A 17,303-nucleotide genomic window follows, 5' to 3' on the forward strand; every position below is an offset into this window, starting at 1 on the left:
GGTGTCACATGCCATGCCCCAAAAAAGGTTTCACGTGTCACGGTAAGTCTGTCTCTTCGTTTTTTCAAATTATAATCCTCCTTTTTAAAAATAAACATACGAAGCGCAAATTATAATCCTTCTTTAAAAATAAAATTGAGAAACTCCATGGAGGATTTGAACTCAAGACCTCATGGTTCCAGGCCTAGCTCCAGTAAGCACTACGCCGCTACGGCACTACTTTATGTGCCATGTAGAAGTCAAATTCTACCTCTAATGTGAACTGTCGCATGGGTCAATGATGCTCCCGTTTTTATTACAGAATGTTTAAAGGCCCTTCTCTGCTTTACTCGCTGTCAGAGGATTCTACTTCTACCCAGACCATATTGTGTAATGCACAGGAGACAGACAGCTAGCAGCCGCAAGGTGACGTACAGGCTTTTTATTATTAAATTTGATTCATAACATCTCACAATGGTTGTGAGGCTATTTCTTCACTTGTTTAATGTCTTTGAAGTCATTTAAACAGCACATTTTACATCAGCTAGTTCCGAGATTGGTGACGTGCCTTGGCATGCTGGAGTTCCAAGTGCATTCAATTGGTGATCGTTTTAAATATAAGACAAGAGGCTAAGAGGTGAGATGCCTGAAGGCATTTTGAAGCAAGGAAAATACTGATTAGAAGCAGATATAAAGAAATATCTAGGTGGCATGCCACGTTAGAATTGACACTGAAAATGGGCTTGCATGTCCTGCTATCTGCATAGGCCATAAAAGCTAGCACCAGAGATTTGCCATCTAAAGCATTGGTGCAATGGGAGAACTTCAGACTACAGTGCATGAGGTGGGGAGCTCAAGGGAGCTGCCTGGAATTGAATTTGATTTATAACATCTCACAATGGTTGTGAGGCTTTTTATTCACTTGTTTAATGTCTTTGAAGTCATTTAAAGAGTAAATTTGACATCAGCTAGTCCCGAGATTGGTGACATGCTGGGGCATGATAAGTGCTTAAACTATGCATTTGCTGAAAGTGTTTAATATAAAACAATCCCACAATAATTGAGAGGGTATTTTTCACTTGTTGAATGTGTTTGAAATCCCTTAAACTGTACATTTTACATCAGCCAGTCCAGAGATTGGTGGCATGCTGTGGCACAGTGTGGAACGTGCCACATGTCACATTCGGCTCCTACCCCTTCTCCTGCAACGTCGTGGACTCTGCTACACTATTTCGCTTCTGGATATTTTTGTTTTTTTTCCGCTTTGCGCCTTTTCCACTGGGATTTCCTAGAGAGTACAGGGTCATAAACGGGCTCTTCACACACTCCTGGATCAACCTGCTCTCCACTTATTTTTTTGTAATTATTTGTTATTGTGCTGTTTATTTCAAAAGTTATACAAAAATACATAGAAAATCAACTGAGGTCACATTCATCCCAAAGACAATACAATAATTGATCAAATACAATACAATAGAATAAAATTGTCCTGATAGATTATAGAACCACAGGAACCCACCACCTTCCTTTGCACTCCGGATCTACCGCAACGACCTACACTTGCATCGCAGACCCCACTAAGGTACTGACACCCAGATCCCATAAACATTAAGCCCCCACCACCGCTCTGCCACAGCTCCCATACTGTAGCTTCTACCCCCTTCTCTCCACTGCGGCACCGGTTTATGCCGAACTTCTGTAACGCCACATTGCCTCACCTCACGAAAACTCACCACTGAGACCCCGCCAGGGGTAACCTACCCTCGCTCATAGCCTACGGCTTCTCTACAACCCCCCTCCTAGGATCTAATAAGTTTGATCTTGGAGCCAAACCCCATCACAGAAGCATACACACTTAGGCACAATCTACTCTGCCCAGTGCACCACTGCACAGATAATACGTGAAGGCCCTGCTACCTGGCAGAAATCAGTGCCTTAACCTGCCTGTGATATAACTTTGATTGTGTACACTGAACTGTGCACACTGAATTTGAACCCCTGCCATAAAGGTATTGTTGGATGCCACCCATTCCATTAATTGATTATGTCTGTGCCCTCTCATGCTACAATTATGTGCCTCCGCACAGGCTACAGAGATAGATTCTGAATACTGAATGCGCACTCCCATGCCATAACCGGTTACATCCTACCTATTCTACGAATATTTTACTGTCAGTATTGGCTGTGCCTCTCCCATGCTACATGTTTTCTTGTGAATTCTGAACGTGCTCTCCCATACTATACATGATTGGTGCCATAAAGTGATTGCTATATCCTACCTATTCTACTAATATTGATTGTGAATTCTGAATGCGCCTTTGCCTTTCTATATATGATTGGTGAATCCTGCCCATGCTAAGAAAATAGATTCTGAATACTGAATGCACCCTCCTATGCCACAAACTGATTGTTGCCATAAATTGATTGTTGCATCCTACCTATACTATGAATACTGACTGTGAATTATGAATGTGCCTTCCGATGCTATATAGGATTGGAGAATCCTGCCTACGGTGAAAAACTGACTATGAATATTATTTAATATTTATTTAATGTGTTATAGTTTACAAGTAAACTTTTCACATTCAGTAAGTACAAACAAACAGTTCAACTCAATCATTTCTATGAATTCAATACTATCACAACAGTGCAAAAACATCTATGATACATATTCAATCTAACTGCAGTTACAATTATAATTGCCGATATGCTATATAAAATAAAATATAATTTCTGACAAAATTAAAATGCATAAGTCCACAATGATTTTCAATGAACTAAATTAAAATAAATATGTGAATTCAAAGATAACATCTGCTTCCAATCTAACTTAAGCTTTCCACAGTGTGCATGTATAGAATTAAAGAATATCTCAAATCACTATTGTGTGGTTAGTTCCAGGAGTTTTCCCACCTTTTTTGCCAGACATTATACATCGAGATACACACCTTCATGTTCCTTGTATTGATACACTGTGCCCAAAAATCCATATCTTTTATGGTATCAAGATTGTATACATATCTCCCATATAGTCTGGTATATGTCTCATTGAGACTAGAGCATTCTGACAATATATGTTTGGCCGTTTCTATAGCGTCCTTATCCTACACTATCGGTCGCACCATGGTATGTTGGTAAATGACCCAGTTACTGACAATACTGGCAGATGGTTCTGTCTCAGTAACAGTATGAAACGTCTGAGTCTTGGGGAAGGCGAGAGATTCATGTACTGCTGAGGTTTCTAAACGAATATAACAAATGGGATCCCGACTGGTACCTTTTTAAGGTGTTCAAGTGAGCATAATTTTCCAGCCAGTCCCAAAGTTCAATACGTCTAGCAAGTGCATGTTTCATTTTTACAATGTCCTGCCCTTTCCTCTGTATCCGGCATATCTCTTTGAAAAGGACGCCCATGCTTTTTTTTAGCTGACATGTCGTATCTTCTTTAAGTGTTTCCTGGTGTAGGGCAAGCAACAATCTATTGTTGCTGTTATTGCACATAGTGATGTTAATTTCCGCTCGTTATTTCAACACAATAGCTTTAAATGAAATCAGGCCTACCTCTGGTCTAATTATTGCCATCAGTATACAGTCTGGCAGACCCAAGATCTTCCTCCAGTATTTACCCTCTATGATCTGCAACCACTTTAGGTCTATGGACAATAATGATTCCAGACCATAGGTTATCATAGGTGCTAGTACTTGATTATATCGCCGGCGGGCAGCCCAAACTGTATATCCCCCATACTTAAGGGTAAAATGATATACCATGGCAGTAATCTGGGCAGCTTTAATTGAATATGCTTGTTTACATTCAGAATAGCTCCCCTTGTCATTCAGCTCAATTCCCAGGTATTTATACCTTGGGGTATACGGAATCTCAAGCTCTTCTATCAACAGTTTGGTGAGGGTAATTGTCCTGTTAGTATAAACCATGAGCTGCATTTTATCACGATTTATAACCAACCCGTTGGCCTCAGCAAACAACCAAAGTGTCTCCGTAGACCTACAGAGGCCACTAAAGGTGTGATCAAGTATTACTAAGTCGTCTGCGTAGGCCAATACGGGACAATGTGCCAAGCCTATCTTAGGTGGACAATTATAGACAGACTTTATTGCAATGGGTAAATCGTACATACACAGATTATAAACTAGAGGGGCAGTAACACAGCACTGTTTCACCCCCTTTTTTTAGTTTATATACTTGGTCATGTTCCCTTGTGTATCTAATTTCAGGAACACACTGGTATTATGATGTAGTAGCCTGAGCTAGTATAATAGGCCTTCCGGGCAGCCCAATAATTTGAGTTTAGCCCAAAGTTCTTCTCTAGGTATAAGGTCAAAAGCCGCCTTAAAATCTACAAAGAGGGCATAGAGTGGAGGTTTACCTTTTGATCTGGCTCTAGTGAGAAGTATGTCCAGAACAGCCAAATGATGCGCTGTGGAGTACCCTCGTCTAAAGCCCGCTTGGAACTGGCACAGTAGCTCTGATTTATCCACCCATGCCTGTAATGCATCTTACAATATGGATGCAAACAGCTTGCCCGTGCAATCAAGCATGGACAGCAGTCTATAGTTGCCGGGGTCCATCCTGCTCCCTTCTTAAAAATAAGGTTCAGGATGGCAGTCTGCCACGTAGGGGGTATAAAGCCATCAGCTAGTACCTTTTCAAAGAGTATTTTTAGAAAATCTGCCCAAAAGTCTGGTTGGCTCTTCAATGTTACTTTTGCCAACCCGTTTGGCCCTGGTGCCCGTCGATGATTTAAGTTTTTGGATCTTTGCTAATATTATTTCATGGCACACTCTAAAAGGAGGTTCACTAGGCATCATGATTGTTTATACCCTCATTGCATTTTTACCAGTAGGATTACGACTTTCCAAGTAAATTTCCCATTGCTGCAAACCGATTGGGTTAATCATACGTGTTTTGCCTTTGCTCCTTGCCTCCCCCAGAAGGGCCCAGATGTTTCTAGTATTTTAGTGCATATTACTTGGACCGTGTTCTGCCAATTGTTAAGCTTGTCCAAGTATCTTTTCCCTTTAATACGGCTTCTATACTTCTTTTTAATTGCTAAGCACTTAACAAAAAAAATCCTTAGGGGTGAGACAAGATTTCTTAGCCAATCGGATTTCAAATTGTCGATCTCTTTTGGCATCTCTAATGTATTGGTCAGATAACCTAACTTTACGGTGATCAACACCTATATTCCTCACTGCCACAGAGGCATGCATGCTCGTAAATTGCGAGATCCAATATTCGGTGTCAGTTACCGACATTGTTTCAAATTCCTCAAAATTAGCGATGCTCTCAGAGGACACTGCGATTGCGGCCTTGTTAATGTTCATTTCTGACCATCGTCTATGGGATGCTGCATGATTAAATATGATATCGCCCATAGGTTTAGGGTCCTTGAGGTCCTAAGAGTGAGCAAGCTATGATCACTCCAGATGTTCTGGTTCATTTTCATATCCCTAATTCTAGCAGCAACAACTGGACTTACAATAAAGTAATCCAGGGTACTCATGGAGTTAACATTTCTCCATGTGCACTTACCTGGGTAATCACTAATTGTTCGCCCATTTACCATCTCCAGATCCCAAGCTTGAAAAAATCTCTGCCAGTTTTGTCCCTCTGAATCCATAGTAGCATGTGAGTGACATTAGACATATGGCTTTTAGATGTCCCTTTACTCTCAGCTATGTGACAAAGTCTCCCATGAGTATTATGGCATTATTCCCTGGCACTATGCACCACTGTGCCAAGAGTTCATGCATTGTATCGTGCAAGGGTTCTCTCCAACTAGCTCCCGGGGGATTATACACTCCAATCAGTAGTATTTCTCCTACTATGCCACTACTGCCTACCTCTATCTCAACTGATACTATATTGTCTCCACAATTTGTAGCTTTACGGGAAGCTTTAACGTTTTGCGATATACCAACCACCAGCCCCCTGTGTACGGTCGACCCGTTGGCCTTTTTTGGCCATGGATTGAAAGATCTGATAGCCATCCAATATAATAGGAGAGGTCAACCATGTTTCTTGCAGGCAAAAGCAGGTATGAGTTATAATAGATTGCAGTGAACCATGCACAGAAAAAAGGTGAGAGAAACCCCTGCAATTCCATGATATGAAAGTACAATCTCACAATTTATGTGCAATCGTTGGCAGAGATACTGTCAGCCATTTCAGAACATTCTGTATATCCGTCATCTGCAGTTCTTTTCCTTGTGTCAGTTGCGGTATGGATTGCAGATCTTTTCTTTCATTGTCATCAGTCAGGGGACAGCTTGGGTCTCCTTTATCAGGGTCTACATCTAGCTCAATATCTACTACCATCAAACTTTCTCTGTAACTGCGTAACAACTGCGCAGTTACTAAAAATCTACAATGGATGGCAGAAACATTGGGGTTATGACATTTCAAGGGTTCTACATACTTGAAATCATCTGATTTGAACACCCTAACTTTGGTACTGAGTACAGTCTTGTAAGCAATTCAGTTCTTGTTAGCCATCTAGGTTCTTTTTGTTTGTATAAGTTTTCAATTATACAAATATGATTTCCCATTTTATCACATATACTTGTTTCCTTTTCTGATGCTGATGCGTCCAAGATATTCTCCACTGGGAGCACATCAGTGTCCTTACACAATATTGGCACGCTTATAGCAATTTCATTTTCCTCCAGATGTGTTGCTGGGGGGGGGGGTTAACGGGACTATAGCCCCTGGTCTTTTGGTTGTAGCCCCGGATCGAATCCCAGGAGCTACAACCAAAAGGCTAGCGAGCCCCCAGTCCCTACAGTTTCTACATCAGCGTAGCCCCGGTCTTTTCCACACATTGCAACACCCCTGTTTTCCACCTCTGGTGCTGCAGATAGTATACTATCTTCTTCTCATGGTACCCTATCTTTGTCTGTTATTAGCCAGCTAGTGAGACATCCTTCACCCTCGGCAATGTTTTTCTTTGATCTAGCGGCTCTTTTCTTTACACCTTTTGAATTCATTTTCTGTCCCAGGGAGTGGGGAGGCCACAGTGCTTGGTCGTTTAGACGTTGCCTTTCTCCTTGACAGCCTGTGTTGTTTCCTTGAATAGTATACCTCAGAGTCGTCCATTAGGATTTGGTCATTCTCCTCACTCACTGCTGGCACTTCCAAGATATGTATGACAGCCGCTAAATCCTCTTCTATTCTAATTGTGTTTTTCATGTTTTCCATTATCTGGCCACTGTTACGCTCACCTGGCTCCCACAGAGGCGTCGATCTGAACTGGACAGCTGCGGTCTCCACCAATGTGACGCGTAGGGCCGAGATGACGGACTGGACTGGCCCTCCTAGCTTCGTTTGCTTGGCCCGTAGGAATATTCTCTGCAAATGGAGAAAGGGAATTAACCACCCGTGGAGTTCAGTGTAAATCCCCCCACCCCCGCTGTTCTCACCACGGATCACCTTTGATGTCACCTCTTATAGTCTCACCTGATGGTTTGAAAAGATGAGCTCTACATCCTGCATTGAGCGCAGGGGCGCGTTGATAACCAGTTGCTTCACTGGCTCGAAGGAATTGGTGAGTTCCAGAACAATATTGACTCCGAAAAGTATGTAGTTCGTAAGAGTTCAAATGCCTGACTTTCACTCTTGTCCGATTCCTTGCAGATTGCAGCTTGACCCTAGTGAAGAGTTCCTTGTGGCAACCGGTAATATTCTGGTAAGGATTTGTATTTCCAACACAGTTCGATAAATAATGTCAATATGTAACCTGTTGCTTTCTCCCTTATTCAGGCGCTGAGAGAAAGTATGAAGTCTCGGGGAATAATACCTCCGGCGGTAAAATCAGATAAGTCTATTGTGGTGAGGAGGGTTCCCCTTGATAGTCCCTTTGTTTCACCTTGCTGTACTTTTGTTTCCCCTTAGGGGCCGGGGTTCGGCGAAGATGCAGTGGAAGCTGCGCCGACCCGTGAAGAGGAATAGTACCCCCGGTGGTAAAATCAGGTAAGTCTATGGGGGGGTAATTAATATTCCTCTGTGTATTCCCTTGGCTCACCTTGCTGTTCTTGTTTACTCCTTACGTGCCGGAATGCGGCAGGAACATGCAGGAGGATGCGGTGGAATGTGAAGATGCTGCGAAGGCCGGTGAGATCAGCGCGGCGCTGCAGCAGGCGAGGCGACGCGCATAAAATAACTTCTTTCTTCCAGCTCGAAGGTGCGATGGATCGGGAATTCAGGTAAGGATCAAAGGTATTGCTCTTGTTCTAACCTTTTCTCCCTTTTTCTAGGAGCTCCAAACTCGAGGCGGGCGTGGCAGAAGACTGGATGCAGACTTGCAGGCACAGTAAGCGTCACGCTGCTGGATGCAGAATAACGCAAAGCGTGTGCTGCTCTTCGGACGTGGTTTAAATAGCCCCCAAAGTAGTCATAGGTAAGTATTCCTACCCAGCCCCGCCCGAGTAAAAAATAGTCCCTAGGTAAAATAGTCCCTTCCAAGCCTCATTTGGCTTGGAGCTCTTGCAGCATGGTCTGCATCAGGTAAGCTTGCAGCATGGTCTGCATCAGGTAAGTTCTACTCTATGAGCCTGGTGCCTACGGCAGCAGGACTGACTCTCCATATGAGCCTGGCGCAATAGGCGCCAGGACCGCCCCCAAACAGCCCCTAGCAGGGGTTATTGAGCTTGCTCAAGATAACTTGATGCTTGCTTCCGGGGTTGCTGGACCTAGTCTGGGTCCCCGGGGGTAGGCATCATGACAGCACTCCCCCCAATGCCCCTCCTAAAGTCGTTCTTCCCCGTGGTTTGGTTTGTCTGGGAAATTTCAGTGGAATCTTTTCACCAATCGAGATGCATGCACGTGGTCACTAGGTTCCCAAGACCTTTCCTGTGGTCCGTAACCTTTCCTGTCAATTACATAAAAAAGTTTTGACTTCACCATCTTGGAGTCCAGGATGTTTTTAACCTCAAATTCGGGTTCCCCGTCTATAAGGATGGGGTCTGGTGGCTTGGTTAGTCTTGTCCCTGGTTGCAGTGGCTTCAAAATTGACACATGAAAGACGGGGTGAATTCGCATATTAGCAGGTAAGTCCAACTTGACGGCCACCGGGTTGATAATGGCCTTAATAGAGTAAGGTCCAAAATATCTAGGGTTAAAGGTCCGCGTTCCCTTGAGAGGTATGTGTTTTGTGGCCAACCATACTTGGTCCCCTATCTGGTACTGTGGAGTATCACTTCTATGCCGAACAGCATCTTTTTTATATTTCTCCTTCGCCTGTTTTAAATGTGCAGTTGCCTCCTTAAAGGCTTGTGTAATCGTAGCATGTAGATGGTCCACTGCGGGCATTTCTAAGTGTTGGGGTGAGTCAAGGTCTGAGCTTCGAGGATGGTGCCCATATAAGGTATAAAAGGGGATTTGTCCAGTTCCAGAGTGTACTGAATTATTGTATGCATATTCGGCGATCCAAAGAATGTCTTTCCAATTACTCTCAGTCTGATGTAACATACAACGCAGGTATTGTTCAAGAGTCTGGTTGGTCCTCTCCGTTTGACCATCGGTCTGGGGTTGGTGGCTGGTCGATAACCTCACATCGATTTGCACCAATTGACAACATTTCTTCCAAAAATGTGAAATGAATTGACTGCCCCTGTCAGAGACCAACACGGATGGAAATCCATGTATGCGAACAATGTTTTCGAGGAATTCTTTGGCCACGATTGAGGCTGAAGGTAATCCTTTTAAAGGAATAAAGTGGGCCATCTTGGAAAAAAGATCCATAATAACTAAAATGGTGTTAAATCCATTACAAGGAGGTAGATCAGTAATAAAGTCTAACGATAAGGTGTGCCATGGTGTAGGCAGAATGTCTAAAGGTTGTAAGAGTCCAGCTGTTTTTTTCTTTTGACTTTTGTTTTGGGCGCAAATGCCACAAGACATCACAAATGATTTAATATCCTGGGTGCCCCTCCATTAGGGTATCATGATAACGGGAAATGACTAGCTGTTGTAGTTCCTTGTGTGGCAGAAATAGCCGCCCTTGGTAATAAGGCAGATCATTGGTGACAGAGTAGTCCGGGCCTTTCTTTACCCAGTCCTGCAGGGCTGTGGAATCAATGAGTTGCTGGATCTTTACCTGAATGTCCTCTAGTGTCTGTAGAGTAGTCATGCCAAGAATCGTTTGTTCGGAAATTATGGGTACTGGTTCTGGGTTCACTTCTGCCTCTCCCATCCCTATTCGGTATAAGGCTTCTGCTTTACCATTCTTACAACCTGGTCGATAGGTTATCACGAAATCGAACTCGGCAAAGAACAATGCCCATCGAAGTTGACGTGACGATTGGGCGTTGGCTGTTTTTAAATACTGTAAATTCGGGTGATCGGTGATCACAGTAATGGTATGCCTGGCACCGAGAAGATAGTGCCGCCAAGCCTTGAAGGCGGATTTAATGGATAATAACTCCTTGTCGGTAACCGCATAGTTTAACTCGGGTGCTGAGAACTTTCTGGACCAAAATGCTACTGGTGAAGCTGGCCAATTTCAGGGTCCTTTTGAGACAGGACAGCTCCCATGGCTAGACTGGATGCATCAGTTGCCACTATGTATGGAAGGTCAGGGCGCGGGTGCTTTAATACAGGTGCAGACGTGAATTTCGCTTTCAGCTCTTGGAAGGCCTTTTCAGCCTCTTCGGTCCACAAGAAGAATTTGTTCTTTCGCAAAAGTGCTGTGATGGGATGTACAACATGTGAGAAGTCCGGAATGAACCTGCAGTAGAAATTGGCAAATCCGAGCATGCTTTGTACCCCTTTAACTGAACTAGGTGATGGCCACTTGAGAATTGCGTCCACCTTTCGTGAGTCCATTCGGACTCCTTTTGGAGTCAGGATAAAACCAAGGAATTCAACTTCCGTAACATGAAAAACAAATTTTTCCAATTTTGCATATAACTTGTGCTGGCGTAGTTTCTCAAGGACTGCACGTATGTGCTTAACATGGTCTGATTCTGAGGAGGAGTACACTAGAATATCGTCTATGTATACGACAACACAGACGTCAATGAGTTCACGAAGGACATTGTTCATAAAATACTGGAAGGCTGCTGGTGCATTGCACAACCAGAAGGGCATCACCTGATACTCGAATAATCCGTACTTGGTGCGAAAGGCCGTCTTCCATTCGTCGCCTTTCTTTACACGTACCAGATGATATGCCCCTCGGAGATCTAACTTAGTGTAGATACAAGCATTCTTCACTTGGTCTAGTAGTTCAGGGATCAGAGGCAACGGGTATCGGTTCTTAACAGTTATTTGGTTCAATGCGCGGTAGTCTATGCACGTTCTGAGGTACGAAGAACAAAGCTGAAGATGCAGGGGACTTGTATGGGCGAATAAAGCCTTTGGCAAGGTACTGTCTAAGTATTGTCGTAGGTGAAGGTTCTCAGGTGAAGGTTCTCAGGTCCCGTAAGGGCATAGATCCTGCTACAAGGGGGTTGTGCACCGGGTATTAGATCGATTTGACAATCGTACGATCTATGAGGAGGTAAGGTGTTTGCCTGTTCCTTTTGGAAGACATCCTGGAATTATTGGCATTCTGGAGGCAGTTGCATGACTGCTGTGGTTACTGTGGCCAGGCCTGCGTTCTGATTTTTCTTTGGGTAACAGGTTTGTGCACAATCCGGGAAGGTTATTCTCTTCTCTCGCCAATCAATACAAGGATTATGTGTTTCCAACCAAGGTATCGCCAGTATTATTTAGAACTGTGGGGCTTTCATTAGATCAAACACAATAGTCTCTCGATGCCCATCCTGACCCAATAGTGTCATCTGTGCGGTGGAATGAGTTACAGGCCCAGAGGCAATTTCAGTTCCATCGACTGTGGTGATGACATCTGAGGTGGTTTTTCGGCAGAGTGGTAGATTCATCCTGGAAGCCAATTCATAGTCCACATAGTTTCCTATGGCCCCGCTATCAATGTATGCCCTTACTGCGTGCATACGCGATGGCTGCCCTGGATCTACGAGGACCATTGGTATGATGAAATGCAAAGTCTGAGTATCCTTCTTCAAGCTCGGCAAGCGGACCTCTACGCTTGTCGGGCGTGGTCGTTTTCCGAGTCTGACTCCATATAGCTTTTATCAGCAGCTCCTACCACCTTCTTGGGTGGTTTTACAGGGCAATCCCATATAAAATGCCCGGAAGTTCCACAATATAGGCACAATTGCATTTGACGTCTCCTTTCTCCTTCCTTCTGGGTTAAGGGTCCTTTAACCCCTCCGATTTGCATGGGTTCTGAAGCATCTGCTCTTTTGGGGTTAGCGTGGGTTTTGACCAACACCCGATTCTCAAACTTGGCTCGATCAGCCTTTCTGTTCTGAAGTCTGTGATCTAACTGGACCACTAAGTCTATATATTCAGCGCAGTCTTGAGGTGGGTTCACGACTTGAGCCAAGACATCCTTGAGTTCTCCTCGAAGCCCTCGATGAAATAACGTGATTCGTTTTACCTCAGGCCATCCAGTTTCCACTATCAACCTATTAAAGGTTGCGATGTAGGATAGAAGGTCCTGGTTACCCTGTCGTAGGGACAAAAGTTCGTTATCCAGGGCCTGTCCTTGGGAGTGCCGGGCAAATAGTAATTCCATGCTCGTTTGAAAGCCCTGAAAATCCCGAAAAATTGGGTCATCCTGAGTAACTAGTGGAATTGACAAATCAGCTGCACTGCCGCTGAGATATGACAATACAAAGGCTACCTTGGCTTGATCATTTGGGAAGGCTCCAGGTCTGCATAAAAAGTGCAAGTGGCATTGGTTCATAAACACGGCAAACCTTTTGGGATCTCCGGCAAAGCGTTCAGGTGGAGCTAATGGAATATTTCCTGGTAGGTTTATTTGCACAGGGTTACTCGATAACACAGGAGCTGGATTTCCCCCAGAAACAGGTAGGGGTGCTTGTCCAGCCTGGCTTTGCAATAGTTGCCTAGCAAGGGCATCAGTTCGCTCCTTTGACAAAATCAGTTCTCTCCTAAGAGCATTGGTTTCTTGACGGGCGGAATGCACTTTGGTGTAGGGTGAGGAAGAACCAAGGGTAAAACCGAACGATGGAACCCTTGACTACAATAAAAAGCGCTGGTCTGTAATGCTGAATGTTTGGAGTTGTTGTAAGCAAATTCCGCAACGGGTATCAGGAGAGACCAGTCATCCTGGACCTTGGTGGCGAAACATCGGAGATATTGTTCCAGGGTCTGATTTGCACGTTCTGTGGCTCTGTTGGTTTGGGGTAGATATCCTGAAGAGAGGGTATGTTGGATTCCTAAAATCCGACAGAGATGTTTCCAGAATTGTGAAACGTATTGAGGACCTCGTTCTGATATGATCTTGGAAGGAAGCCCATGTAGTCGGAATACGTGTTCCAGAAATATTCCAGCTAGCTCTGAAGAGGAGGGTAGTTTTGTCAGTGGGGTAAAATGGGCCATATGAGTGAACAAATCTATGGTGACCATGATGGTAGTATATCCTCGGGAAGGTGGTAACTCCACTATGAAGTCTGTAGCGATAATTTCCCATGGTTTGGTGGGTAGTGTGGGTTGCAGAAGAAAATCCACCGGTCTCTTGTTATCATGTTTATTTTGGGCACACACCACTCAAGCTTGGACGTATTGCTGCACGTCAGACTTCATTTTAGGCCACCAGAACTGTCGCTGCATAAGACGGAGGGTGTTGGTGACACCACGGTGCCCGGAATGGAGTGTGTCATGACAGAGGTTTATTATTTTCTGCTGTAACTTCCGGGTGGGAATGAACAGTGCTTTGTCCTTGAACAAATAGCCTTCCTTGGCTCTTAGATTCCACTGGTTCTTCTTGAAATGTCCTTCCATATTTCAGAGGATTGGGTTTGCGATCAGACTTCTTCCAGGAGGTTGACTGCTTGGGCTACGAAGATCGTGGGAGAAAACATTTTAGGATATGCCTTGTCTTCAGTGGTCACGTAGTCAGGACGTCGAGACAATGCGTCAGCAGTCAGGTTCTGTGATCCAGGGACATGAGTGATGTGGAACTGATACTGGGCAAAAAAGTAGGCCCAACGTGCTTGACGACTGTTCCCGCACCCCAGAGACTGTAGAATCTGAAGGTTTCGTTGATCCGTACGGACTTGGACAGGGTATCTAGCTCCCAGAAGTAGATGTCGCCATTCGGTGAAGGCTTGGCGAATGGATAACAGTTCCTTTTCCAAGACGGAGTAGTGTGTTTCACTCAGAGTTAGGGTTCTTGAAAGATAAGCAGTGGGGTGTTCCAACTCGTCCTCCAATTTCTGTTTCAACACTGCCGCGATAGCATAATTAGAGGCGTCCGTTTCCACTAAAAAAGGTTGGCTTGTGTCAGGTTGAACCAAGATAGGAGCTTGTGTAAACTCAGTCTTCAATCGTTGGAATGCGGTATCTTGTAATGTTGACCAGACAAAAGGGGTATCTTTCTTTAGAAGAGCCACTATAGGTTGAACAATCTCGGAAAAAGGTGGACATGAACTTTCGGTAGAAATTGGCTAGTCCTAGGAAGGATTGGACTTGTTTCATGGACATGGGAGTTGGCCATGCGAGAATGGCTTTTACTTTTGAAGGATCAATGCCAATTCCCTCTGGACTAAGGATAAATCCTAGATAGTGAATAGAGGTAACGTGAAACAAGCATTTCTCCGGTTTGGCTAAGAGGTGGTATTTCCGGAGTCTTTGTAGAACTGCCTTTACATGTCCTTCATGCTTCAGAGGATCTTTGGAAAAAATCAATATGTCATCCAGATAGACAATGACGAAGAGAAACAACATATCAGAGAAGACCCTATCCATAAAACGTTGGAACACTGCCGGGGCGTTGGCTAGTCCAAAGGGCATGACCAGGTACTCGTAATGGCCAAAGGATGTTCAAAAGGCGGTCTTCCACTCATCTCCTTTCCGGATACGGATCAAATGGTAGGCACCCCTGAGATCCAACATGGTGAAGATTACTGCACCTCTCACGGCTTCCAGGATATCCGATATCAAGGGTAGTGGGTATCGGTCTTTGAGAGTGCATAGATTTAGCCCACGATAATCGAGGCAAGGTCTGAGTTCCTGGGTATCTTTCTTAGGAACAAAGAACAACGATGCTCCTGCTGGTGATTTTGAAGGTCTGATGCTACCGTTTTCAAGGTTTGTATCCAGGTATTCTTTGAGGGCCTTTTTCTCAAGTTCGGAAAGGATAAACATCCTACCGAAGGGGATCACCGCCGCAGGTTCTGTTTCAATTGCGCAGTCTTCGGGTCTGTGTGGAGGTAAGGCCTGGACTATGGCAGTCAAAAACACATCAGCGAATCCTTGGTAGGCCTCCAGAACCTGGATTATATTGGAAACCATAAGTGGAGCGTTTTGCTCTTTAGGCAGTTCTTTTGGGGGTGTTAAGGGAGGTTCCAGGATCAGACAATGAGACATACAAAACTCCGAGCCTAGGAATAGTGATCCTGCTGTCCAATTTATATACGTAAAACAGAAAATGTGGATTAACGCGTAGAGGTCTGTGCGCTGGTGTTCACTGATTATGTTAATAATTCCGTTAAAATTAAGGAATTGGAAGTGTAAGCTGCATTACCACCTGCGCCAACCAGTCCACCCTGGCTGGTACTGAAAATCGTATACAAACAAAGGGGGTGAGGTGGAGATGCGCTAAACACTATGTAAATAAGGGACACTAGTAGTACAGTTGATGCTTTAATTGTAGCAGGAACAGCCTAAATGTAGCAGGAACAGCCGACACGTGTTTCGACAAGCAGGTCGTTTTCAAGGCTGAATAGTTAAATGCAACATTGATATTACATAACAAAAGCAAGATCCAAAATGTCACAATCACATTAAATATGAACAAAAACAACCGCATCACATTACAGTAGATAATGATTTAAATAAGACCGAATAACAACACATTTTATAATAAAAAGTCGTTGGCATACCGTAAAACATGGTTGGAGAGTGGAACAAGCAGAAGCACAGGCAGTTGCAAATATTAAAAACAAAACAGAAGATATACGGTAAGTAACATGCTTTAGCATTTAGTGAATACATCACTCCGGGTATGGGGGAACAAAAACAGAAGTCCTCTTGAACAGTGCGCAGCCACACCGGAGCCTCCAGTCATGCATAGTGTGCACAAATCCCCCGAAAAAACAGTGAAGTAAATTCTATTAGGCACCAAAGGAAAAGGCCAGAGATTGGCCAGAAGCCAGTGTCCAATGGACAAACTAGAATACAAGTAATAAACTAAACTTACCACAAGCAAATCAAATATATCGAAAAAGTCGATGATGGGTAATCCCTGTGCAAAATAATCATCAATGTCAAATAGGTGGCACGGCATAAGGAGCGGTTCTAACAATTGTATGGAAGTATAAAATATAAATCAAAGTGTTCGAGTCCACATACCACAAAGAACAGGACATTGTAAGTATCACGCTGATGTCACATTCAGAAATTGAATCCGTGCCGTAATGGCCGTAACCAATATATAGCCTAAAGAAAATCAACAAATTAGCTGAGTACTACAGCCAGATTAGGTGGAATCGATTTACCAAATACTGAGCAACAAGGAACCAAACTTACTCACTAGATCGAGCGTTCACAATCACAGAGGAAATCCCCGAAGCAGCCGTCCAAGCAAAAGGTATGAAAGAAATGAAGAAGAAGCAACCGACGTCACAGCAGTGACGTCGGTGGCGTCGCACGCCTCTGGCGTCGCGTTGATGACGTCAGTTGTAAACAAACAACTGAATTAAGAGTTAGGTTAAAACTGAGCCGACAAAAACGTCATGTTGGAAGAATGCAAAGAAGACCAATAATGAGAGGCTGGTACCTGAATAATAATAAATCAGAAATTGGTTAATAAGCACAGAAATAGACAGACCGTATATCTTCTGTTTTGTTTTTAATATTGGCAACTGCCTGTGCTTCTGCTTGTTCCACTCTCCAACCATGGTTTACGGTATGCCAACGACTTTTTATTATACAATGTGTTGTGTTATTCGGTCTTATTTAAATCATTATCTACTGTAATGTGATGCAGTTGTTTTTGTTCATATTTAATGTGATTGTGACATTTTGGATCTTGCTTTTGTTATGTAATATCAATGTTGCATTTAACTATTCAGCCTTGAAAACGTCCTGCGTGTCGAAACACGTATCGGCTGTTCCTGCTACAATTAGGCTGTTCCTGCTACAATTAAAGCATCAACTGTACTACTAGTGTCCCTTATTTACATAGTGTTTAGCGCATCTCCACCTTGTGATTGTGGAGCAAACATCTCTCTCCCAAATCTCTGCTCCATTT

The 17,303-nt window shown here is 43.8% G+C and overlaps 1 protein-coding gene across 1 annotated transcript in view; it reads left to right on the forward strand.

Annotated features, from left to right (window-relative positions):
• Window positions 1-312: 312 nt before the first annotated feature.
• Window positions 313-17,303, forward strand: part of LOC138516958 (zinc finger protein 84-like) — a 184,093-nt gene continuing 167,102 nt past the window's right edge. Inside the window, exon 1 of the mRNA XM_069632434.1 lies at window positions 313-405. The gene's annotated coding sequence lies outside the window, so the exon portion shown is untranslated. The remainder of the gene's footprint in view (window positions 406-17,303) is intronic.

The sequence above is a fragment of the Ambystoma mexicanum genome, chromosome 6q, assembly GCF_040938575.1.
Source record: "Ambystoma mexicanum isolate Mex_15411 chromosome 6q, UKY_AmexF1_1, whole genome shotgun sequence".
NCBI classification, from domain to species: domain Eukaryota; kingdom Metazoa; phylum Chordata; class Amphibia; order Caudata; family Ambystomatidae; genus Ambystoma; species Ambystoma mexicanum.